This window comes from Polypterus senegalus, chromosome 8 (assembly GCF_016835505.1).
Source record: "Polypterus senegalus isolate Bchr_013 chromosome 8, ASM1683550v1, whole genome shotgun sequence".
NCBI classification, from domain to species: domain Eukaryota; kingdom Metazoa; phylum Chordata; class Cladistia; order Polypteriformes; family Polypteridae; genus Polypterus; species Polypterus senegalus.
In genome coordinates, this window is record NC_053161.1 from 186,267,979 (window position 1) to 186,292,964 (window position 24,986).

General features: G+C 41.7%; 1 long non-coding RNA gene across 1 annotated transcript; it reads left to right on the forward strand.

Moving 5' to 3' along the window:
- The first annotated feature begins 53 nt into the window (after positions 1 to 53).
- Positions 54 to 6,477, forward strand: LOC120533579. The gene is made up of 3 exons (XR_005634552.1): positions 54 to 81; positions 4,638 to 4,811; positions 6,270 to 6,477. It is a non-coding gene; the product is annotated as an uncharacterized LOC120533579 (long non-coding RNA).
- The last annotated feature ends 18,509 nt before the right edge of the window (positions 6,478 to 24,986 follow it).

Genomic DNA, 24,986 nt, shown 5'->3' on the forward strand with positions numbered 1-24,986 from the left:
CAACAACAACATGGAGGATTCAGGAGTGGATCAGCTGTGTGAGGGGCCGAGGAGTGAAAACTGCAAATTAGAGAAACTGAGGTAAGTGAACAACAAGTGTGTGTGTGTGTGTCTGTGTGTCTGTGTGTCTGTGCGTGTGTGTGTGTGCCTCATGTATTTTATTTCTTGTCACATTATGGCTCTGACTTTTCCACTCCCACAACACAAACGCTGTGTTTAATCAGGACAGACTGCAGTGTCCCTTATGGACACACAGATGGACGTGAGGTGACACAACTGCAGATTTCCTTTAATAATTCAATTCATAAAGACAGCATTGTGACCACGAGCCCCTCCACCACACTGGTCACGTTCCTCATTCTCTCTGTCCTGACAGTTGTTTTATTTCTTGTCCCACAAGCCCACGCTGTCCATTCTTTATTTTAATCTCATACTTGTTCCTGTCCTCCATTGTCACTTTCCCCCTTACACTCCTCTGATGTCCTCACTGAAGTTTGTTAAAAATCACTAAAGTAGAATAAGGAGGAGAAACACAGCCAGTGTGAGGAGAAGAGTAGACTAAAGTGACAGAAGACAAAGAGGAGTTGACAGCTAGAGCTGGACTGAGGTGACAGATAAGGACAAGGAGAATAGAATAGCAAAGATAAGGAGAGAAAGGAGAAGGAGACGAATAGAATGAAGAAAAGGACAAATAAAAGAGGAGGACAAGGCAGAGGATAAGGAGGAGAGAGAGGAGTACAGACAGAGGAACAGGAGGACAGGTGGATAGCAGCAGTAGAAATGACCAGCCAGCCATACACAGAAAGAGAAGGTCACAGGGAGGAGAGGATTAGGACTGAAGGCAGTGTGGACAGTAAGGTGGGAGACACAGGAAGTGACCGCCATTATAGGTAAGTGGACTGAACAGGCCGAGATCATTCTACAAGACATGGCCCCCAGGTCTATACAGGACATCAACATATATCTGTCAGTGGGCTTAGTGACTGACAAGTGGACACACACATCATGTTCATTAGACGTCCAGAGACACTGAGAGGATTCTGGGAATGTGACCTCAGTGGGCGTGTCAGTGAGATACTCCAGTGTGAGGAGTGGCGCCCTCTTGTGTTTGTAACTCACACTTGTGTCTCTTGTTGGACATTAAAAAAAGAATCTCACCACATGATCAGGTCAAGCTGTCACATGACTTTCTCAGTAATCCAGTATATAGCGCCTTTTTGATATTTTTATACACACATGGTCTTCACTGATGCCATCACATGTCCAGACCCTCTGCCTCACAAATCCTTCTTTATCATTTCAGTCACTCAGGGTCTTCCTCAATGCCAGCAGACAATTAAATAAACGACTGGAGATGTGAATAATTTGACATCACTAAGGACACCTGTCTCACTAGTCCTGTGCTCCACTGGTCACTCTGGTCACTGCGTGATTCTCTTTACTACTAAATACAAAGCTGTGTGGTGACACATGTCAGGGGTCAGTGGTTGTGTGCAGGTTTTTTAATTAAAATGGTGGACTCAGAGGCGCGTAGTGGATGTGGTAGTGTGGGGGAGCAGAGCAGCCCTGGAGTGTTGTTGGTGAATTGGCGGAGCGCACTTTACACCTGCAGACACGTCTGGTTCAGCCAGTGTCCTCATTAGTGTTCTGGGGTCTGGAATTAGACACCTGCACCCCAGTGAGTTTAAAATGAGACAAATGAAAAGATGGAGATGGAGGTTAAATAAGAAATAAAGTAAATGCAGAACTGTGGCTGAGCTGATGCACTGGAGTGGACATCAGGAAGTGGCCGTGAGAGGAGTGAGCACACGGCACTCAAGGGGTAAGGTCAAAACCTACTTTGTGTCCAAGGATCAATAGTGACCAACTGCACTGATTGGCTTCTGCTGAAGGCTAAGGGATGGCGTTAGGAGAAAGGAGAAGGTCTCACGACGCACCCTGCTGAAGGCCATGGGATTGTGGATGGAGTATAAGCTGAATTTGGGGTCCTCAGCGGTGACCAGCTAAGGTGGCTGGAGCAGAAGCTGATGTGAAGGATGGCTGCCCATGCAGGAGAACTTAAATGGTAAGCAGAGGAGATGTCAGTTTTAGGTGGTACAGAAACTATTGTTGTTTTTACATACAATAATGCCAGTGCAGTGAGAATTGTGCCAATAATATGACTATCAAAGTGACAGGTGGCACATGATATTAAACATAATATTAATGTGACAAATACTAAAGTGACATATCATTAAAGTCAAATAAAATAAAGTGACATGACTTATGCTGATAGGATAACATGTTTGAAGTGACCCATAACAAAATAAAACAAAAAATGAAATGTACAAAGCAGAGAGCCAATAGTGAGATATCAGATGTGGTGCCCAGAACTCAACCACCGCCCCCTGTTATGAAGAGTTAAAGAGTCTAATGGCTCTGAGGACTAAAGATCTCTGGTATCTGTCCATATTGCAGTCCTGTGATAGCAGCCTACAGCTAAACAAACTCCTCTGATTAATTATGGTGGTGTATAGTGGGTGATGTTCATTGTCCATAACAGATAGCAGCTTGCACAGTGTCCTTCTCTCTGCCACCGTCACCAGAGAGTCCATTTCCATGCCAGCCACAGACCCTGCTCACCTAATCAGCTTGTCAATACACTCACCATCTCTCTTCTTCAAGCTACCCCACTTGATCACTAAATATAAAGTGATAGATAATTACAATGGTAAACAGATATAATGTAAATAATTAAGGACAATACACATAATCCAAACAGACAATATTGGTCTGCTGATATGGTGACTGAAGGACAGACCTGCACAAGTTGCTTTGTAATGTTGGAGCACCAACTGGGTGTCCCCCTTTAATGAATTCAAATGAATCAAAACAAAAGTGGACGCAATGGCCCAACAAAACACACCTTTACAGCCCAAAAGACAAATTTCCTTTTCAGTTATGTGAACACGATGGCGCTTGCTTCATGTTGAGTTTGCGTGTCCAACAGCAGACTCCATCTTCTGGGGGGTCAGCAGCTTTTCAGAGTCCCACCCAGAAGGACAGGGGCAGCTCTGGGCACTGCGGCTGAGTCAGTTCCCCTCATTTGGTTTCTTCTCAGAGCTGCAGGTGGATAAGGAGAGACAGTCAGTGTGAGCGCCCGCTCTCGTCTCAGAGTGGTCTCACTTACGTCACAGAGACAGGAAGGTCATCTCCAGGTGGGCACACATGTGTGACAATACATATAGCTGGCCTGCTTATTTGTTTGTACTGCTTGTATTATTGTATTCAGTGGCACTTTGAGAATTGATTCTCATTACATGTTTATTTGCACTTCATTTTTGTTCATCCTTGGATTAACATGGAGTTGATAGTTTGGTAATGTAACAATAAATGTAATAAATGATTCTTGTAAATTTAATAAACAGCAAATGTTAATTTGGTGTAAAACACAAGCTGAGCAGAGCAGAGGACTTTGGGACCTGCAGGTTTGGTGATGTCTGTGTCACTGATGGCCTTTGGTGTGCACTCATAATTTGAACCCGTCTATTGACTTTAACATTTTTTACATTTTGTATGAATATTTCTGGTATCATTTGAAAAGCCTTGTAAAGACCCCTCCATCTTTAGTCCAACCCCTTACTGTCCACTGGCCTTTTCTGACTTTTTTAAATAGATGTCATTGAAAAGGTAGGACATAAAGAAATGAGCTGCTGTTGTGACAAATTCAAACTGTGAGGACACAAACATGTCACTCGTGTGACCCCCACACGTCCTGTGAAGTCAGCTGATAAAGTGCTGTGGGTTTCCTTTGCTGTCATTTTGGTCAAATCACTTATGGGTAGAGCTGTGAATGGACAGCAGTGGTCAGCAGTCATGGGGGTCTCTTCACAGTCCACTCAGACCACCTCTGTGCCCACCGGACCGGACTTTGTGACGCTGACAGTACATTTGAAGCTCGTCCTCCTGCTTTATTAGAAATTAGTAGAAGGAATAAGAAATCTGAGCTCAACACCACTGAGGTATTTAGTGGACAAAGGTCAGCTGGTCAATGTCACCGGTCAGTATGTGAGGTCTGAGTGGCCAAGGACAGAAGTGTCACATGTCAGTCTTGTCCTCCATGTCCATTATGTCATCACTCAGTGTTTGTCCTTTAAATCCAACAGTGTCATTGTCATAATCTAATTACTGTGACATGAGGAGAGTCCATCATGACAAACAGCTGAGTGTTCAGCTCTGCAGTGACTAAAATGTCTCACAGTTGTCTTTGCATGATGTCCTACAAATCAGACAAAATGTCTACACATCCTGAGTCCTGAATGAAACAAAGAAATCCTACTTGTCACCCCCTCCCCCATTGTCACCTTCTACAAGTCCATGTGGCCTCTCAAGTGCAGGACACTGTCAGTCTCATTTCTTTGAGGTTCATCTCCAATATTAATGTCCGTGTGTCCGTTTCAATGACTTCTCACCTGTCAGTACAGCATGAAGGCAGGAGACCCTCTAAAGTTTTTGGTGTCTTACTTATAAGACTTCAAACAGACTCAGTAAAAAGTAAAAATGCCAGAAGTCATTGAGCCTTTGAGCTCTGTGGCCTTCTGTCTGTCTGTCTGTCTGTCCCTCCTCATGTCCTCACTTCTCTTTCTTTATCTCCACAGCCTGTCCTTTTGTGGTCTCATCTCCAGATGTTCCTCATCTATCTCCTCAGTCTTCTCTTCTCCACACTCACAGCTGACTAAACTGGACCTGATCAGAAAAAAACTGGGAGATTCAGGAGCTCGTCAGCTGTGTGAGGGTCTGCGGACCCCAAACTGTAAATTAGAGACACTGTGGTGAGTAAACAGGGTGAGCTGTGTGGGGTTATGAAGTCACAGCTGACCACCTGATGGACGGACTGATCACAGGACACCACATGGACTGACTGAAGGAAGGAGAAGGACAGGCAGTGGGACGAGAAGGACAAAGAGCAGTGGACAAGTGGAGCTGGATGGAGGTGACAGATAGAGAGGAGAACAAAGAGGAGGAGGAGTGTGAGATGAGCTGAGAAAAGGAAGAGTAGAAATGGTGGACTGACAGAGGGACAAGGACACAGGGAGGAGAGGTGACAGGATCAGGACAACAGGCAGAGTGGACAGGAGGAGAGGGTGGACAGGGTTATGAGGGTCATTTGGAACTAACAAAACAGAGAAGAGCCAATGTCAGTGGACAGGGTGGTGAGGGGACAACAAGAAGAAACAATAGGACAGAAAATGAGAGAAGACAGGAAAGTGAGGAGGAGTGGGAAAGAAAACAATAAAGAGAGAGACTAATTAAGAGAGTAGGACACAGGAAGTGACCACAGAGGGGTCAACACCATGTCACCTGGACAGACCACCTTCTGTTGTGATTGCTCTAACAGTACACTATAACAAAAGGCTGAGGCCTCTAGAATAGCCCACCAAACAAATGTCACCCCAGGCAGGCCCACTCCAGACAAACAGGAGGCTTCAGGCCTGACTAGGCCTCAGAAAGGAGCTCAGGCTTTGAAATTCAAAATAAAATTAAAAAGAGTCTCAGAGATGTGAAGTGAGTCTGACCAGAGGGAGAACCGTGAAAACTCCATCTGGAGCAGAGACAAGTCCACAAGTGGTCTTCATAAAAGATGTGGTTTATTAACAAAAGAGCCAAAGGGGCTGCCAAAGGCAATCCAAAGCTAACAACATTCAAAAAGCACAAACTGTAAGAGAATCTGAACTCAAGAGCCAAAGGTTCAAAGACAATAATCAGAATAAAAAACAAAAGAGCAAAATACTCACAAAGACCACCAGTCAAATGAGCCGTAGCCTTTAGAGTTGGGGGGCAGGTGGTCCTGCGTCTTGGGATCAAACTACAAAATACAAGGAACTGGAGAGATGTGCGAAACACACACACAGATAATAAATAATAACGAAATAGAATAAAAATAACAGATAATACAGAATTAAACAATAAATGAACAGAACAAATTTATAAAAATAATGGAAACAATGAAGGAGAATAAAAAATAAAAACTGTCAGCAGGAGCCACAGAGGACCCCCGGCCCGACAAGAACACCTTCACTGAGATGAGATGAAACCAAAAGGCCTTCAGAGGATGGTGACTTGACTGGACAGTGAACTGAGTGACCGGCAGGGTGACACACATGTCATGTGACTTAGGGACACTAAGGAGAATTCTGGGAAGTTGACCTGAGTGGGCGTGTCACTGTGATAGTACAGTGTGTGAGGTGGGGTCCTCTTATGTTTGTAACTCACACTTGTGTCCTTCACAGGCTGCAGTTTAATGAGATCAGTGAGAGTGAGAAGATGAACCTAAGGTCAATACAGGAGGAGCTGAACAGGACTGGACGGTAGGTGGATATCGTGGACATGCTGATCAACTGCCCCCCAGTGACAGCGCCCCCTATCCACTCTCTCTGAATTCTACTCTTTATTCTTTAATAGTCTCCTACACTCTCCTCCACATTAAATAAACTCTCCATGTCTTCTCACCCTCTATGCTTCTTCTTTAAACTCACTTGTGTTTCTCCACCTTGTCACCTTGTCACCCTGAACTGGTCACTAAACTCCACAAGTTCAGACCAGAAACCCCTGAGTTTCACCAACCAGAAAAGCACAGAGGGAATTGTCCTCTGAAAACAGCTGGTGTTACAAAGCCCACTGAGTGTAGCAGCAGGAGCAAACACGAGTGGACAGTCCAGTTGTAGGGTGAGGAAGAGTGAGGCCAATCCTGGTATTGGTGACAAATTCTGCACAGGCACTGGGCCATCACAGATCAAGCTGATGGTGCTCTGAGCAGAAACCTCATAAACCTACTGCTCCTCAGAATCGTGTGCTGGTGTTTGAACACGTGTCTGCTCCACTCCTTGTTCACTGCCTCGTTTGCACACAATTCATGTCATCTTCTGTTTGTGAATGAACATTTTCTACCATGTGCTGATTTGGACTTCTGTGACACTTTAACATACACATGGCTCAGGTCTCTTTGTCTTCTTTGTCATTCCCTAATTGTTACCTCGCTGTCACCTCCACTTGTGTTCTCTTTAGAGAGCAGTGTCCTGAAAAAGTGAGCCATTTCAAATGAAATGAGAGCAAAAGGACAAGACGAGGACAATTCAGGCCTGCAGGTCTAATAATTGTGAGGGACTGGCGGCCCACCCAGGGTTGGATCTCATACATTGAACCCGATGTTGACCTTGAACTGGACTGAGTGGGTTCAGAAAATGGAGGGATGGAAGACACCAAACACAAAATAAGAAATAAGAGTGGAACTGGCATGAGAGTCCAATTACTAAGGGCCTGGGTGATGGAGTGTGAGACCTCTGCTTGAAGGCTGGCATCTCCTGGACAGCTGGACAAGGAGCCGAGTTTGGACAGATGGACATAGAGTGTTACAAAGGAGAAGAGACAGAGAGACAAACAATGGTGCATGAAGAAGAACTACAAAGAGAAAGACGGTTAGAGAGACAGGAAGGATAGGGGACAGATGGGGACAGACAGAGAGAGTCAAATAGGACAGAGTGGGACAATAAATGGAGGAGAGAAGGAAGAGGCCATTTTAAAGTGAAATAGCGGAAAAGCTGAGTCACATTAGAATGGAGCAAAGAGTTTGATTTCCAAGGTGAGCAGCCTTGAAGGAGACATGATGCCGATCTGCACCCTCTTCTGTGCTGAGAAGGTTGAAGATCTTTGTGGACAAGAAGACTCTGCTCTACCTCAAGTGTAGTTCATGCTAATCCATGACATTTCATAGCCATTAAAGGTTATGCAGTAAAAAGATCCAAATAAAGACCGCAGTTGCAGAGATGGAAATGTGTGGTGCATTCTGCATCATGGGGTATACCAGCCCAAGAAACACAAGGTGTGTGTGGTATTCGATTGTGCAGCTCCTTTTCAAAGGACCACACTAAATGAGCAGCTTCTTCAGAGGCCAGACCTTACTAGCACACTGATTTGTGTCATTATGAGGGTCTGCCAAGAATCTATGGCATTAATGGTGATGTGGAAGTCATGTTCCTCCAGGTTAGTGTTACTTCAGAGGATGCTGATTTACTCAGATTCTTATGGTGGCCAGATAGTTACATTAAAGGAATGCAAGTGCCATTGTTTGGTGCCACCTCCTCACCAAGCTGTGCTAGTTATGCTGTCAGACATTGTGCCGAGGACAGCAGGCATTTATTTGATGCTACATTAGTAGGCACAGTTTTGCACAATTTTGTTGTTGATGTCTACATAAAGTGTTAAAACAGATCAGGCAGCTCGGGCACCCTCAGCCCAAAAGAAGGCACTCGGAGTCTCGGGACAGGCAGCAGAATCAGACTTTATTGTACGGCGCACATACAAACTCAGCTCAGATGACTTGAGACCCGAGCATTCTGTGTGCTTCAGATTTATTACAATTCTCATCACAAAATATCCCCCCTTCACACAGATTCCCATCATCTGCTTTCCAGGGTTTCTCATGATGATGACCTCGCTCAGCACCTTTTCTCATAACAATCACCAGATGGTGCCGACTTTCTCATAACAATTTATCCTTCACTATCTGTTTCTTCATTAAAATCTCTTTGGCTCACTTTGAGGTGAGCATCACTCAATCACTCCTCCGTAATCCGGAGCTGTTACAGATTGATGGCTTTTTATTAATTAGTTCTCACCACTACTTTGGACTCCATAGAACCCACCTGTGAAAACTGGACTGCTTAATTAATAATTCAGTTAATGTTTACTTATTGCACTAGCATCTCTTATGGCTGACATAATGGATAGCCATGCCAGTTAGGTGGCAGTGCGCACCTTCACTGATATGGGCTAAGCTGTGGACAGCTTGGCGTGGTGCCTCTTGACTACATGTAATAAAAGCACAGGCCCATAACAATTAATGCTTACATAGTTTAAAACTGGTTTAGTATACACTTCTGTAACTTTATTATTCTTCATAAAGAGGCACAAACATATAAACTTAAATGCTTCTTTAACCTACATATATATATGAGCATCGCAGTGAAACAGGATAAACTTTAAAAATCAAACAGGTAGCGCTAGCTAAGCGGACGTAAGGTAAGGTCAGAGGCTGGCATGTGAGTGAGGAGGGCCCCGCATCTCTGCCCTCGGATTCGCACAAATAATTCGGTACCGCAAGTGAACTATGATATTTAGCGCAATGAGACACGTCACACACTCAACCAGAATATTGAAGCAAATTATAGAAAAAAACCCGATCTGAATCCGTTAAGTAGTTCTCTCGTGAAAAGTGGACAGACATACAGACAGACGATGGATTTTATGTATTGTGGCAAAAGCGCTCTCTTGGCATCGACCCAAAACAGACTGACAGTGGAGGCATGTATAAAAATGAACAAAAAGATTTTATTTTTGTCTTCAGCCGTGGGGCATGTCTTTCCCCGTATCCCACTGGCCCTACACAGTCCCCAAAACACACACAAAAGACAAAAGAAAACACCACAAATGTCACTTGTCTTTCTCCTCCACTCCTCCTAGGCTGCTTTGTCCTCCTCCTCTCAACTCTGTCGCCCCAAGTAGTGGCTGTAGGCTCCTTTTATAGCCCACCCAGAAGTGCTTCAGGTGATAATTAACCTAATTAAGGTGGCACTCCTGGTTGTGGATGTAGTGCTGCCCACATGGGCTCAGGAAGCCGTGCAGATCGCCCTGGTGGTGGAGCCCAACAGGGATGAACTCCGGTGTTACACAATTGTTGCCCCGATGTAACCCAGGGGGGCTGCCAGCAAGAGTTCCAGGGGACGTAGTGTGCATCCCATGGCTGCTCCCACGGATCCAGTGTCAAAGGGGCGTCCCGGCCAGGCATGGGTCCTGGCCTCCACCACAATATATATAGAGATATTTATATACACACTAATATGAAAGCATGTCTGTAGTGTAGCAGCCCTTGGTTTCGAAAGAATCGACACTCAGAGAGTCTCAGACTGGTGTGTCTTTATTGTAGTCATTATGTTGTCACAAGCACCGTGAAAACTATACACACGTACAAACATACATTTTTTAACATTGTAGAAAGTTAAGGAACAAATGAACAAATAAAACAATATACAATTAATTGCATACCTCGCTCTGCTTACCAAGGGGTGCAACAAATCTAAAGGTCACCGTTTCAGAGATAGTGTTAGTCCTCACTGTTTCTTCACACTTCTGGTATTTTACGTTGTTACGTTTCCTACGTGCGGAATGATTTTGCGTCATTTACACTCCCACCAATCATGTTATGAGGAACCATTTGTAGCGGGGCTACATAGTAGTAATAGTGTTGTTTGTGTTCGTACCATGTGCGTCTTGTTTCCATCGTCCCGTTTACTGTTTGTGTGTGTCAGTGAATGCCGTCCCCGTAAAGGGGGATGGATGATGGAAGGAGACCGCAGCCCCAAACCTGGAAAACACCGGTTTTCAATTAATCAATTAAATTCATCACAGGACTATAAAAACAATCAAGAGGGAACGAAGAGAAACAAGGAAAAAGGAGGAGAGAGAGAAGGAGACTTTCATTATACGACCACAAACCACCTGTACCTGCTGTATTCCACATCGCGCATTTCCATCCAGTTTGTTTTTCATTCCGCCGGACTCACTCCAACACCCTCATCACGAGAGACCCCGGGGTCGGATCATTTTCCACCACCGTCGAGGATACACGGTGAGGCTGTTCCATTTTGTTCTGGGAATTACAAACACTCCATATATCGGTTAACCAGTCATCTGCATTCAGGACAATTGTTACTCGGACTCAAGTTCACGACCGTTCATTTCCGTGCTTCATTCATTCTTTTTTGGTATTTGTGTTGTTTGTTATATGTTACAAGGGCAAGGGAGGGGTTGTTATATTCATATAGGTATTTGTCACGGTGTTGCTTTGGTGGAGGGATATTTATAATTTATTTAGCTTTTCTGTTTCATTTAATACAATTTATCAGTTTAAGTTTACATATCTGCTTTTCTTTTGTGCTTATTTACACCGTCGATTGTGGGGGAAAGGTTTAATTTGTTAAAAGTACGGCTTGATTAGATTCAACCTCAGCAATTAATCTAGGCCACAGGTCTTGGAGGTGTAGCTGCCGGCCGGGTAAGGGGTCGGCCTTTACACATTGACTGAATGTAATATGATTTCTATAAACCCTAAATGACCTCTTAAGTTGGAAAACATAACCTTTGGATGCATAAAACTTAACAATAAATCACATGTTTGATGTAAGGGGGAACCACCCAGTGCTTAAGCCAATCACCCACTTTCAACAAGAAGTACTAACTTCTGGATGGGTCATTCAATGATTGAAAGTTTGGATGGCTTATCATGTGTTTTAGTTGGGTTTCGCTCACCTGCTTGCACTTTGACTCGACAAACTAAGCCATCACCGTCTTCCATGGTTTTAAGCACAAGTCTCAGATACCACTGATTTCTGGGCAGGGTGTCTTCCTTGATAATGACTATGTCATTCACCTTGAGGTTACGCTTGGGAACATGCCACTTCTGTCATGTGGAAAGGTTCAAGAGGTATTCCTTCTTCCAGCGACTCCAGAACTGTTCAATCAGAAATTGGACTCTGCGCCACCTTTTTGTAGCATACACATCTTCCTTAACAAATTCCCCAGGAGGTGGAAAAGCAACCTTAGACTTCATCAAGATCAGATGGTTTGGGGTCATTGGTTCCAGTGACTTGGGATCATTGATTCCATCTACAGTTAATGGACAGCCATTGACAATAACCATTGCTTCATAGAACAATGTTCTAAGGGAGGCGTCATCAAGTCTTCCTGGACACTGAGCAAATGTGGCATTCAGCACACTTTGAACAGTATGAATCTGCCATTCCCAAACACCACCAGCATGATTTCCTGAGAGATCGTTGAAGATAAACTCGCACTGTTTTTCAGTTAGGAAAACCGTGAGTGCCTTGTTATCGCATTGCTTGAGTGCTTCTCTGAATTCATTCTTGGCACCTACAAAATTTGACCCCTGGTCACAATGGAGTTGGCAAACAGCTCCTCGAAGACTAATGAAACACCTCAGAGCATTGATAAATGTATCTGTTGACAGATCCTCAAGCATTTCAACTTGTATAGCTCGAGATGAGAAGTATGTGAAGATCATGTCATATCTTTTGTATTCCTTGCGGGCCCTCTTGATGAGGAAGGGTCCAAAGCAGTCCATTCCACAAAATGTGAATGAAGCTGAAACTTCCACATGCTCTTTAGAGAGATCAGCCATTCTTTGCTCCTCTCCTGCTCATCGAAGTTTCCTGAATGAAACACAGTTGTGTATCAATTTGGCAACAGATTTGCTCCCACCAATGACCCAAAATCCATTGACTCTAAGTTCCATTAAAGTTTGACTTCGGCCTTCATGACAGATCTTATTGTGACAATAGAACAGAATCAACTTGGTGATGTGACTGTCCTTTGGAAGACTGATGGGGTGTTTTAATTCCTGGCTGAGAGAAAACTTCTTCAGTCTTCCACCAACACAAAGAATTCCTCTAACCAAAATGGGGTCAAGGTAGAAGAGAGGACTCGCACTTGAAAGAGTATTTTGGTTTTGGAGTGACTTTATTTCTTGACAAAAGGCTTGCTGTTGAATAAGCTTTATGAAAGTTTCTGCAGCTCTTTCACATTCTTCTGTAGATACCAGGTCACAGTGATTTTCTTGTTTAGACCCCAGTCTCTTTATTCCTGGATTGATTTAACTTCAGGATCACCCACAAGTAACTCGGCTGAAAAAGGTCAGTTGTAGGATTCACTTCTTGCTGCCACAAAAATTTAGGTCCTGACAACCAGATTGACATAGAGATGTCGGAAGCATGAAGACCACTGGAGGCATAGTCGGCAGGGTTTTCTGCTGTGTCAACATAATACCACTGGTTGGGATCTGTGGTTTACCTTATTAGTTGGACACGATTAGCAACAAATACATGAAACCTTCGTGCTTCATTGTCGATGTAAGCCAGTACAACCTTCAAGTCTGTCCAGAAGAATTCTTTATCAACTTTAATCTCTAGTTCAGCTTTCAACATAACACTCATTCTGGCAGAAACTACAGCAGCTGAAAGTTCCAGTCTTGGAATGCTTGTAATACTTGTAGGTGCAACTCTTGCTTTAGCCATTACTAGAGTGCAGTGAACATCATTATTTGTATTCTTATATCTCAGATAAGAACATGCACCATATCCAACACAGCTAGCATCTGAGAAGTGGTGCAGTTCTATTCTGACATTGTTGCCAAAGTATTGTGGGTGATACCATCTCTGTATTTTAACTTCTCTTAAACTTTGGATACCATTTCTCCATTCAGCCCACCGTGGGTGTAGGTCTTCAGGGAGCGGATCATCCCATCCAATGTTTCCACGGCACAACTCCTGCAGGATGAACTTTCCATTTAGAGTAAATGGAGCAACAAATCCGAGTGGATCATACAGAGAGGCAATGACGGACAGAATGCAGCGGTGTGTTGAAGACTGATTTTTTTTAAATAACATCATAGCTGAAGGTATCGCTTTCTATCGCGGTCTGCTGTTGTAACCAAATTAAGATTAAGACAATTGGTGGTTGATGCCCTCTCTGAGGGACCTACACAGTCGAGAATTTCTTTCACACTTGAATTAAACTTATGAAGATGTAGACCCCCTCTTTAGCACAATTCCTGAGTTTCAATAATCAGTTTCCTAGCTTCTTTAACAGATGAAACACTGGTCAATCCGTCATCTACATAGAAGTTTTTCTCAATGAATGCCGCTGCTAATGGATAATTATCTCTGTGTTGTCATGCAATATGCTTAAGACTAAAGTTCGCACACCCTGAGGATGATGCTGCACCAAAGAGATGAACTGCCATCCTATACTCTTGAGGTTCTTTTTCAAAATCTCCATCCTCCCACCATAAGAACTTCAGGTAATTACGTAATTCAGGAGAGACAAAGAACTGGTGAAACATTCTTTCAATGTCACAGGTTATAGCTATGGCTTCCTTTCTGAAGCGACAAAGAACTCCAACTACAGAACTAATCAAGTCTGGGCCTGTCAGCAAAGTGTCATTTAGAGATACTCCCTGGATCTTTGCAGAGCAATCGAACACAACTCGCAGCTTAACTGGTTTTTTGTGGTGCTACACACCATGATGGGGAATGTACCACTCCGTCTCCCTCTCAGATGCCTCATGACTGGCTCAGCATCACCCTTGTTGATCATTTCCTCCATAAAGTCCTTTTAGTGGTGGTGGTACTGTTGGTTGGCTTGTAACTTCTTCCTTAAATGCAGCAGACGAACAGTAGCCAGCTTCTTGTTTGTGTCGGTAATGAAGGAGGCTTATTATTTCTGAAAGGGAGGGGCATTTCATAGTGTCCATCTTCCTTCTGTCTGATGTTGTCACTAAGGAACTGTACAAAGTGGACATCATTTTGGGACACATACTTATTTTCATAGCTCTTCTCATTGAAGTCTGTTTCTAGGATTTTCAGAACGTCAGTGGCTGATGGAGCTGATATCTCCTTTGCTGCAATTCGATGTACAAAACTGTGACTTCCTTGTCTATCCTGATGTGGGTTGGATGATCCTATTATACTCCAGCCTAGCTCACTTCTTTGTGCAAATGGTTCATTTTCACTTCCTATGATGACCTCAAGGGGAGCTAGAGCCAAAGGACAGTCATTCCCGATCAGCAGTCCTACATCGCAGTTTTGGAGAGGTGGTAATTTGTTTGCCATGTGTCTGAGGTGTGGCCAATGCAGCGCTGTTTCGACAATTGGTATATAAGACTGGATGTGTAAGTTGGATGTGGTTTTCAGAGTGTAGTCCTCAAACTTGTAAGCCACGGACACTCTTGCTTGCTATAACAGTATCAACAGCTGTCATTGTACTAAGTTTCAACTGTACTGGCTGAACATCCATATTTAACTCATAAATCAGATCTTCTAAAATAAATGTGGAATCACTCTGAGTATCAAGTAATGCATAGGTTAGAACCTCTCTCTCTGCCTCTTCTACTGATGATAGAAGAACTGGGACAATGCTAGAGGTGGCAGACACATGTTGTGTGATCACATGGGACGTTACCCTGTGAACTTCCTGGCTTGCATTGGTTTCTGTAGAAGTGGAACCTGTCATTGATGTCTCCACAAGACGTTCAAATTTTTCTTCAAGCAGACAGGTAGGATGGCGTCGGCCACATGTACGACAGGTGTGTCGCCCTTTGCAATCCTTGCTGGTGTGCCCATTCCTTAAACATCCAAAACAAAGGTGATTTTTATGAATGAAGGCCTTCTTTTCCTCAGTAGGTTTCACTGCAAAAACAGTGCACATAGCAATGTCATGGTTTTCATCACTGCACACACAGCAGGGTAGTCTGGATTTGGACTCTAACGTCCACCTTGCTTGGGGTGGGATTAATTGTTTAGGCACTTATTTTATGTGTTCTGACTCTTCTTGGTGACTTCTCATCTCCTGTTCTGAGGTTCATCGTGAGAGGGGAGGCTATGGGCAATTTTTTTAAGCAGGTTATGATTTTCTTCACGATCATTTAGGATGGGCAATCCTTTAACATAGGGAATAGCTTCAACACAGCTTTGCAGGAAGTCTGCAAACTCTTGAAGTGCTATAGGATCATTTGCACCAATCTTAGGCCACTTCATAAGCTTGTCTCAAAAGGCCCTTTGTACAATAAATGGGTTTCCATATCTCTCATTAAGGAAAGTCACTCTTGCACGCATCCTCTGAGCTTCTGTAGAAAAGTCCCTCCAAGGCCTTGTAAGCCTCTCCAGCGTGGTACCTTTTCAAATACAGCATCTTTTCACAAGTTGGAATGGGCTTTCGATCAATAAGTACAATGAATGATGTCTTCCAATCAATAAACTTTAAGGGATTACCAGTAAATGGGGTTTGTTCAGGGATACAGAGACGATTTATGGGTAATGAACTTGCAATTGCTTGGGCAAGACTAACCGATTCTTGAGATACGAGCACTTCAAGAGAAGAATATTGAGATTGAAAAGGTATAGCTTCTGGATTTAGCTGAACTCTGGATTCAATGTTTTGGCACACAGAGTAGGTTCTGTGTTCATCTTGTTCCTCATACCTCTCCTGGTCACCTTCAAGATTGTTGTAAACTCTTACCCGGGCTGCTGCTACTCTCACTTCTTTATCTGTGTGTAGTTGCTGCAGCTTTGCCTTTTCCTCCTCCAGCTTAAGATGCATCTCTGCTTCTTTCTGCTTAATTTCTGCTAAAATTTTTGTCTCATTGAGCTTCCATTCACTTTCCAATTTGTGAAGTCTTGCTTGCTGAGCATGAATTTTTTGCATAGCTTTGGCCTGCTCTAATTTGGCTGCAAATTCTGCTTCTGCATCTGCATGCTGGCTAGAGACTTTGGAGCTGGCTTTTGAGTGGTTGTCCGATCTTTGTGATAACCCTGAGATCACTGTTTCTGTTTTTGTATCCAAAGACAGACCCATATTCATCCTTATTCAGTGCCATTCTCACTCTTTCTTTCTCTAGTTGGTCATTATAGGTCTCTTCAACAGTATGAAGTCTTTTACTTACAAGCTCACAAACTTCTGCAGTCAAGATGACACAGGCAGCCATTTTTTTAACAATTTCTGGAGTAGAAGTGTGGTTGCGTTGAATGAATTCATAATGTTGGGACACCCTTTCATGTCCTGTTTGAATGTCTTCTTGTATTTTATTAAGGTCTTCTTGTGAACAGAAAGTTTTCAATTTTGTCCTGATTTCCTTTGCCATTTGCTTCCAGGAGTCATAAGCATTGTTGAATGCCTTCTCGTGTTTCTCGGCTTCCTGATCATGCAGTTCCTGGCCCTTCTCTGTGAAGCTTCTTTCACAAGAGCTGGATCTAACTTGTGTTGTCTCTATTGGATTGCCACTATTTTCTGTAGTGGACAACATTTTATAGCCTGGGCAGCTGTTTAATTAGCTTGAGTATTGTGTTCTTTGTGTCTTCAGTGGACTGTGAAACAGCAGTAAGTAATCTCAGCCCTGAGTGACATCACTTACACCAGACAACACCTATAACATTTGGACCTCGAAGGATTTTACTAAATTAGAATAAAATGAAGGTCATAGGCAAATACACACTATGAATACTTAAATAACCCTTTCAATCTTAAACAGAAGGTATTTTCACTGTAGTACAAGCTTAAAGTTATGATTTCACAACATAGCATTGAACTTTATCATACCTTCACAGCTGTATCTCTCTACTTTGTCTTAAACATTTTGAATGTCAACTTTTACCTCAGGAATTATAGTTCTTTATCCGAACTTTAAAATTTTTACAATATAATAACTTTTAAACATTGACTTATAATTATTAAAATAAATATTGATAACACTTGATAAACTTTTACTTATAACATATTTCAAAGGAAGCCATACAATTTACTGAATAGCTTTAACTTAAAGGGTTTAAGAATTTTACTATAACATCATTATAATATAGTCCATGTAGGTTTAAGTACTTTATATATAAGGATGTTCACATTTCACTGTCCCTTATCGTCAAGGATTTATTGCTGGATCTGTAGTATCCACATATATGATGTGCCGTCAGACTCGGAAGTTGCCTGAATACAGGTTATCAGCGGGGCAACTGCTGCTTTTGAGGTGCCAAGCAGCACAAGGCGTGAAGGACGATTCAGATGGACGGTCAAGTTTTTCGGGTCTCAGACTGGTGCGTTTATCTTTATTTATGTCTCAAACTGTGTCTCTTTATTGTAGTCGTTATATCGTCACGAGCACCGTGAAAACTATAAACAAATATAAACATACATTTTTTAACATTCCACAAAGTAACAGAACAAATGAACAAATGAAACAACATACAATTAATTGCGTACCTCGCTCCGCTTACCAAGGGGTGCAACAAATCTAAAGGTCACTATTTCAGACATAGCGTTAGTCCTCACTGTTTCTTCACACTTCCGGTAATTTACGTTGTTACATTCCCTACGTGCAGAATGATTTCGTGGTCATTTACAGAGGCCATGTATGTGTTTGTATGTTTGTTCGTTTTTTGCCCTTTTTAAATCTTCTTTTGTATAATGGACAGTACAAACATGCTAGATAGATAGATATTGTGATACTGAGTATGTAGATCCTTTACTAATTCATTATTGTAGTATTGTGCTCATCAGTGCTTCTCTTTATCTTTTATTTTCTTTATACTCTCATTTTTGTTACCATTAGGACTCTTTCCACTTTATTAAACACATGCAGACTGTGACGTGAACTGAATTGACACCCACTGTCCAAAGAGGCGGAGCCAGAGAGCGAGACACTGCCTGAAGGGGCGGGGCCATCCTTAGAAGCCGTGCAGAGGGGTCTGCATGCGCGCGCCTGCGTGTGTCAGTGAGTGGGAGTGAAGCGCTGATTCGAGTTGCTCCTTTGTTTAAAGTCTGGATACGTGAGCACCGCCAGACACGGAAAAGAGAAAACCTCACCGGGGACACATGGAAATGCTGGTGTCATGCTGGGCAGTCGAGTAGAGGAGACAGGACAGGAGTGTATTTATATTTCTCGAGTGGGAGGTCTTGCTAATTCACATGAAATTTCATAATGAGACACTTCCTTGGTGCCCCGTCTGTCTGATGGCACGTGTCGTGATGCCAGGCCCATTTGTTGTTTCTTATCTCTTCTCTCACTTGTGCACTGCTTTGCATTTTGATTTCATGCCTGATGCCGTTATGGCGGTTGGTAATGTGCATGCCATGCCCAGATGTTCCTTCTCCCGCACGTGTACTCTTAATTTATCAGACTTTTCATTGTGTTGTGTCGGGGTGCTGTGCCTTGTAGCGACTGCAATGTTAAAAAAACTCAAGTCTTTGAAGAAAACGTCATGCTGATTCATTTTGATCCTGAAGATGCCATCACATTGAGGTCACCAAAATACTCAAGGCCTTCTAAGCTGGCTATTATTTTATGCCTTTATTACTTATGCATGTAAGACTATTATTTTAATTGTTAAATTTCACCAACTTTAAATTACACTTGTCATACATCTTATCGAATGATGGAAAAAGGCTATGGATCTCTTATTCAGACACCATTTTTATTATTGCTGTTTAAAGATTACTTTTGCTGTACGTTATGAATTGATTATAAGTGACTGTAATATCTGAGTTAGCATTGGCTTACTATCATTTACAAAACTTTGTTATAAACCCTTAGAAAGTGGATCTGTGACCTCCGAGGCTAAGAGCTGTTTAACTAGCGCAAGTTTTATAGGGAAACCTCAGGGGCCAAGTCACCTTCTTACCATGTGATACATGAATAATAGTTCACATGAGACCTCGGAGGCTAAGCACCATTACTTACTGTGTGTTTGAGAATAAAACTTCAGAAAGCAAGCAGCTTAACTTAACAAAGCCTAAATATTAAAAGAACACTCACCAATTATGAATATTCAGACTGTGAACCACAGGCATGTGCCCTCTAGCAAAAAAGGGTTGTGTGTTTTAAAGTTTAAGTTTAAAGTTTTAAGTTAAAACACATGATAGCGGAGTCAAAGATCAGACATGGTGTGCAGCAATTAATTTATTAAACTCAAAATTATATACAGAAAGAGAAATAACAGAATTACAAATGTATGGCATATAATGGCTAAGAACACAAGAATGTGTTCTGTGAGATTGCCCTGGTTTTTTTTTTTTATTTAATTGGCACATAATGTTTTGCGTGGTCAGTGCAACAGCGAACATTGATGTGACGGCCCCCCGGCTATTCAGTGCTGACCATTTGCATTGCGTTTCTTCTCTCCTGTGAGAATGTGTTTGTGGCCCTGAAGATGATTCTTGTGACAGAATTGTTTCCCTCATTCACAACAATATGACTTTTCTCTCGGGTTAATTTCTCCATTATTATCATGAACCTCACTCTTATGTCGTGGTATCCTCTGTCCTTTCTTTATTCTTTTAGACTCACTTCTAGGGCTCTTTGCAAAACCTGCCCCTAACAGCACCCACTTCTGGAGCTCATAGGGTGTAACTTTGAAGGGTTGGAGGAGTACATCTGCTTAAATGCTCTTTCTAACAAGCCCTGTGGATCCAATGAACACTGGGATTATTTCAGGTTTGTTCATATCGAGATCCACATCTCTCATTGTATCTCCTGATATTTTGTCATCTTTTCTCTCTCTCTGTTCGAGGTACAGCGATATCATGTCAGACTGATAACGCAGTTATCCAGGTGTTGACTGAATGTTTCTTCTCAACATCATCAGGTTTTCTGACTGTGAATTTTCTGAAAGTTACAACTGGTATAAATTCCTCATTTTTAGTGATTCTTTCTGGAACTGGGATGTCATATTTTTGGCTCAGTTTTCAATAAAGCAGTTGGGCTACTTTGATGTCTTTCCATGAAGAGGTTTTTGGACAGGAGTATATTAAATCCTGCAGTAAGGTTCAGTACGGTTTCCATCAGTTTGTTGCCAAATCTACATTGGTTGCTTTTTCCATTTCTTTGAAAACAAATTGCAAACAACCTCGCATGTGATCCACAATCTAAAGAGACCATTAGCAAGTAGTCATCACTGCATTTCATTTTTCCTCTAATAAGTCATTCATGGTTTTCGTCCTCCTGAGCTTATAGTAGGAGATCTGTGCATTTCTCAATGCATTTCTGGTCTTTCCAGTTATTTTTCCTCTCTTGGTCAACCTTATCTTTTTGTTTTTTCACAAAATTGTGTCACCTCACGCTGTGCAGAGCTATGGGGGTAATGTCAGGCACTCCTTCGGTTTTGTGGATTGCCTAACCAAGCATTATCATGGAAGATGATCTTGCCTTTCCAGTTCAGGCTGTAATATTTTACAAATGTGGCAATCCTTTGATCTGAGAAGGAATGCTGGCACTCCTATGACTGAAGATCTGTGTCTGTAATCTACTTCTGTTTGGTGCTTTCCACTTTCTGCTCTATGAAAGTAAAGCCTTGGCTGCAATTGGTTTTTGTATTTCAGTTGGTTGGCACGGAGCAACTTTGCTTTTACATTCACACTGCTGAGGTCTTTCTGTGGCCACTCTATGACCCCAAAGCTATAGGAGATGACATGTTTTACTGGCTGATTAACTGGTGGCAATTTATTCCTCACTCTCAAGGAACTTCAAGAGATCTTTATTACATTACAATACAGTTTAATTTTATATAGCCCCAAATCACACATTAAGTGCCTCAATTAGCTTTAACAGGCCCTGGCTCTTGACAGCTCCCCAGTCTTGACTCTCTGAGAAGGCAAGGAAAACTCCCAAAAAAAAAACCTTGTAGGAAAAAAATGGAAGAAACCTTGGGAAAGGAAGTTCAAAGAAAGACCCCTTTCCAGGTAGGTTGGGCGTGCAGTGGGTGTCAAAAGAAGGGGGTCAATACAATACACAGAACAAAACAAATCCTCAATACAGCATAAAAATAAAAATTTTAGAATTACGGAGCAGAATTTAACAGTAGATGATATGACATAATAGGTTTGGATATTTTTAGAGTCCTGGAGACCTCATCCATCTAGCTGCCTCCCCATTTGGCCATGCCACGGCTGAAACAGTTGCTCAGATGATGAAAGGACCCTCTTTCCCATGATTCCTGTGATCCTCCATCAGGGATGACTTTACCATAGGCAGGCAAACAACTTGGCAGGTGGGCCGTGGCACCAATGCCACATTTGGGTACCGAGAAAGAAACAGAATAGGTGAGGGTTAGTATTCAAATATAATTATCATGTTACTTATGTTTAGTGCTAATGACTAACAACAGAGATGCAGTCTGTACAGTTAATCAGCAGCTCTAGTCAGGATATGCTAAACTGAAGTAGTGAGTCTTCAGCCGGGATTTAAAGGCTGAGACCGAAGGGGCATCTCTTATGGAAGCAGGAAGACCATTCCACAGTTTAGGGGCCCTGTAACTAAAAGCTCGACCTCCCACTGTTATTTTATTAATCCTTGGAATCCTAAGCAGACCGGCATCTTGAGATCTTAATGTGCTCAGGTTTGTAAGTCATGATAAGTTCAGACAAGTAAGCGGACCTTGGCCATTTAATGCTTTATATGTTAAAAGGAGGATTTTGAAATCTGCCCTAAACTTAACTGGGAGCCAGTGTAAAGATTTAAGAACTGGGTTATGTGTTCATATTTTCTTGTTCTTGTAATAATTCTTGCAGCGCATTTTGGATTAACTGGAGGCTGTATAGAGAACAGTTTGAACAGCCAGTGAACACCGCATTGCAGTAGTCAATCCTACTAGAGATAAATGCATGAATTAATTTCTCACAATCCTGTTTATTTAGAAAGCGCCTTAATTTCCTAACATTTTTAAGATGGAAAAACATGTTTTGGACAACTTTGTAATATGTGCTTTAAATGACATGCTAGAGTCAAAGATAACTCCTAGATTGGGCTGATTCAGTAAAATTAATTGGGATTCCAACTGAGTTAAATGATGACAAAATATTGCTGTGATCAGCGTCATTCCCTCCAACAATTAACATCTCTGTTTTATCTGTATTTAAAGACAAGTAGTTCTCATTCATCCATTCCTTTAATTCACTAACACAACTAATTAAAGACAACATCGGAGAAACTTCATTTGATTTAAATGAAAGGTATAACTGGGTGTCATCTGCATACGAGTGAAAATTAACATTATGTTTCCTAATGAGAGATCCCAGTGGAAGCATGTAAAGTGAAAACAGTAAAGGTCCCAGTACTGAGCCCTGCGGACACCATATTGAACTTCTGTGTATAATGATGGAGTACTGTCTGCACATTTCTGTACATATTGGAATCGATTTGATAAATAAGAACTGAACCAAGCGAGCACGGGCCTGTAAGCCCAACATCGTTTTCTAGCCTGTGCAGTAAAATAGAATGGTCAATGGTGTCAAATGCTGCACTTAAGTCCAACAACATAATTACAGTGGAGTTTCCTTCATCAGAGGATATCAGAATGTCATTTACAACCCGTGTTAGTGCGTTTCTGTACTATGACCAAAAGCCAGACTGGAATTTCTCAAATAAATTGTAATGCGTAAGGTGTGACTGAAGCTGACTGGCGACTACTTTTCTAGTATTTTAGAGAGAAATGGTAAATTTGAAATAGGCCTATAGTTATTTAGTATGTGTGGGTCTAGGTCTGACTTTTTAAGTAAAGGTTTAATGACTGACACTTTTAGTGCATCAGGTACTGTGCCATGCAAAATGAACTATTGATAATGTTTAGAATAGGCTGCAAGAACATCCATTGCACTTTTACTAGTTTTGTTGGCACTGGATCTAGGGAACAAGTAGTGGGCTTCATTTTAGTAATTAAAGTTAAGACTTCCTGCTCAGTTACAGGATTAAAATTATTAAAGTGCTGAATGCAATGTGAGACAGGGTCTGCTAAGCTAGTATTTGGTTTGTACTGTGATGCTGAGATCTGGGATCTTATATTTTTAATTTTCTCATTGAAGAAGTTCATAAAGTCTGTACTGCTAATATCTGTTGGTATTTTGCACTGTTGATCTGAATTCCCATTTGTTAATTTAGCCACTGCTCTAAAAGTACCCTAGGATTTTTATTATTGCTATCTATTAATGTAGAATAGTATTCTGAGCGAGCTTTAAAGAGGGCTTTTTATATTTATTAACACTCTCTGTCCATGCAATTTGAAAGACATGTAGCTTTGTTGTTCTCCATCTGCGCTCCAGTTTTCGACACTCTAATTTAAGAGCTCGAGTGTTTTCATTAAACCAGGGAGAGTTTCTATGTGCTTTGATCACTTTTGTTTTAGGGAGCCACTGTGTCCAGAGCATCTCTCAAGGTCACATTATAATGTGATGTTAGCTGATCTAAATTGTTTTCCACGTTTACATTTGATGTTAACTGATCTAAATGGTTTTCCACAATTACACTCGACTTACTCAAGGTATCTATAAATTTTGAAGCAGAATTACAATCTAGATGTCACACTGTCTTTGTTTTAATCTGTGAGCTTGGCATGGGCAGAACTAAATCAAATGTAATTAAGAAGTGATCGGAAATAACTACATTTAATGGAGTAATATTTAAATTTTGAATTTCAACTTTGTAAGTTATAATTAAATCTAATGTATGGTTATGATTATGAGTTGGACCTTTGACAATCTGACAAAATCCTACTGAATTTAACAAATAAGTAAAACATTTGCTAAAAGTGTCAGTTTCCACATCAATGTGTACATTAAAATCCCCATCAGAACTACGTGATCATAATTTATAGCCAAATCAGACAGAAGGTTGCTAAATTCAGTCATGAACAATGAATATGGCCCTGGTGGTCTGTAGACTAGCACTATAATTGTGTTGGAATCTGTTTTAATATTTAAAATGAATGCCTCAAAGGATGTAAAGTTGCCTAAATTTTTAGGAGTGATTTGCATTTTGTTACAATGAATTATTCCAAGGCCTCCTCCTCGACCAGAATCTCTAGACTTATGAAGGAACGAGTATCCATCTGGTGACGCCTCAGCTAGGGAACAGTGTCACATTTACTAAGCCAGGTTTCAGTAAGAAGACACAGATCAGATTTTGTACTTAATATATATCATTTACCAAAACAGCTTTAGTGCCAAGAGAGCGAATGTTCAATAAACAGCATTTAAAACTGCATGGTTCTTTCTGAACTGCTGATATATTTTTGTTTTAATTTGAATTAAATTTCTATTACAGATGCCCCTGGTGGAGTGTCTGGTTTTATCCCTTGGTCTAATTATACACCTTATTTTTGGTTATTAATTAATTTATGGTTTGTATCAAGACTAAATTTACTGGATGCCCCACAACAGGGATTATGGGTAACAGCTTCAGGAAAATAACAGGTGGGATAAACAGCCTGTGATTTAAGATCACATGACTGCGGCCTGGATGGTGCTCTAACCAGTCAACCAGGCAGTTTTGCTGCCATATTTTGGGATAATACATAAGATCCCTCCAGTTAGGATGAAGACCATCTCTTCTGAAAAATCCA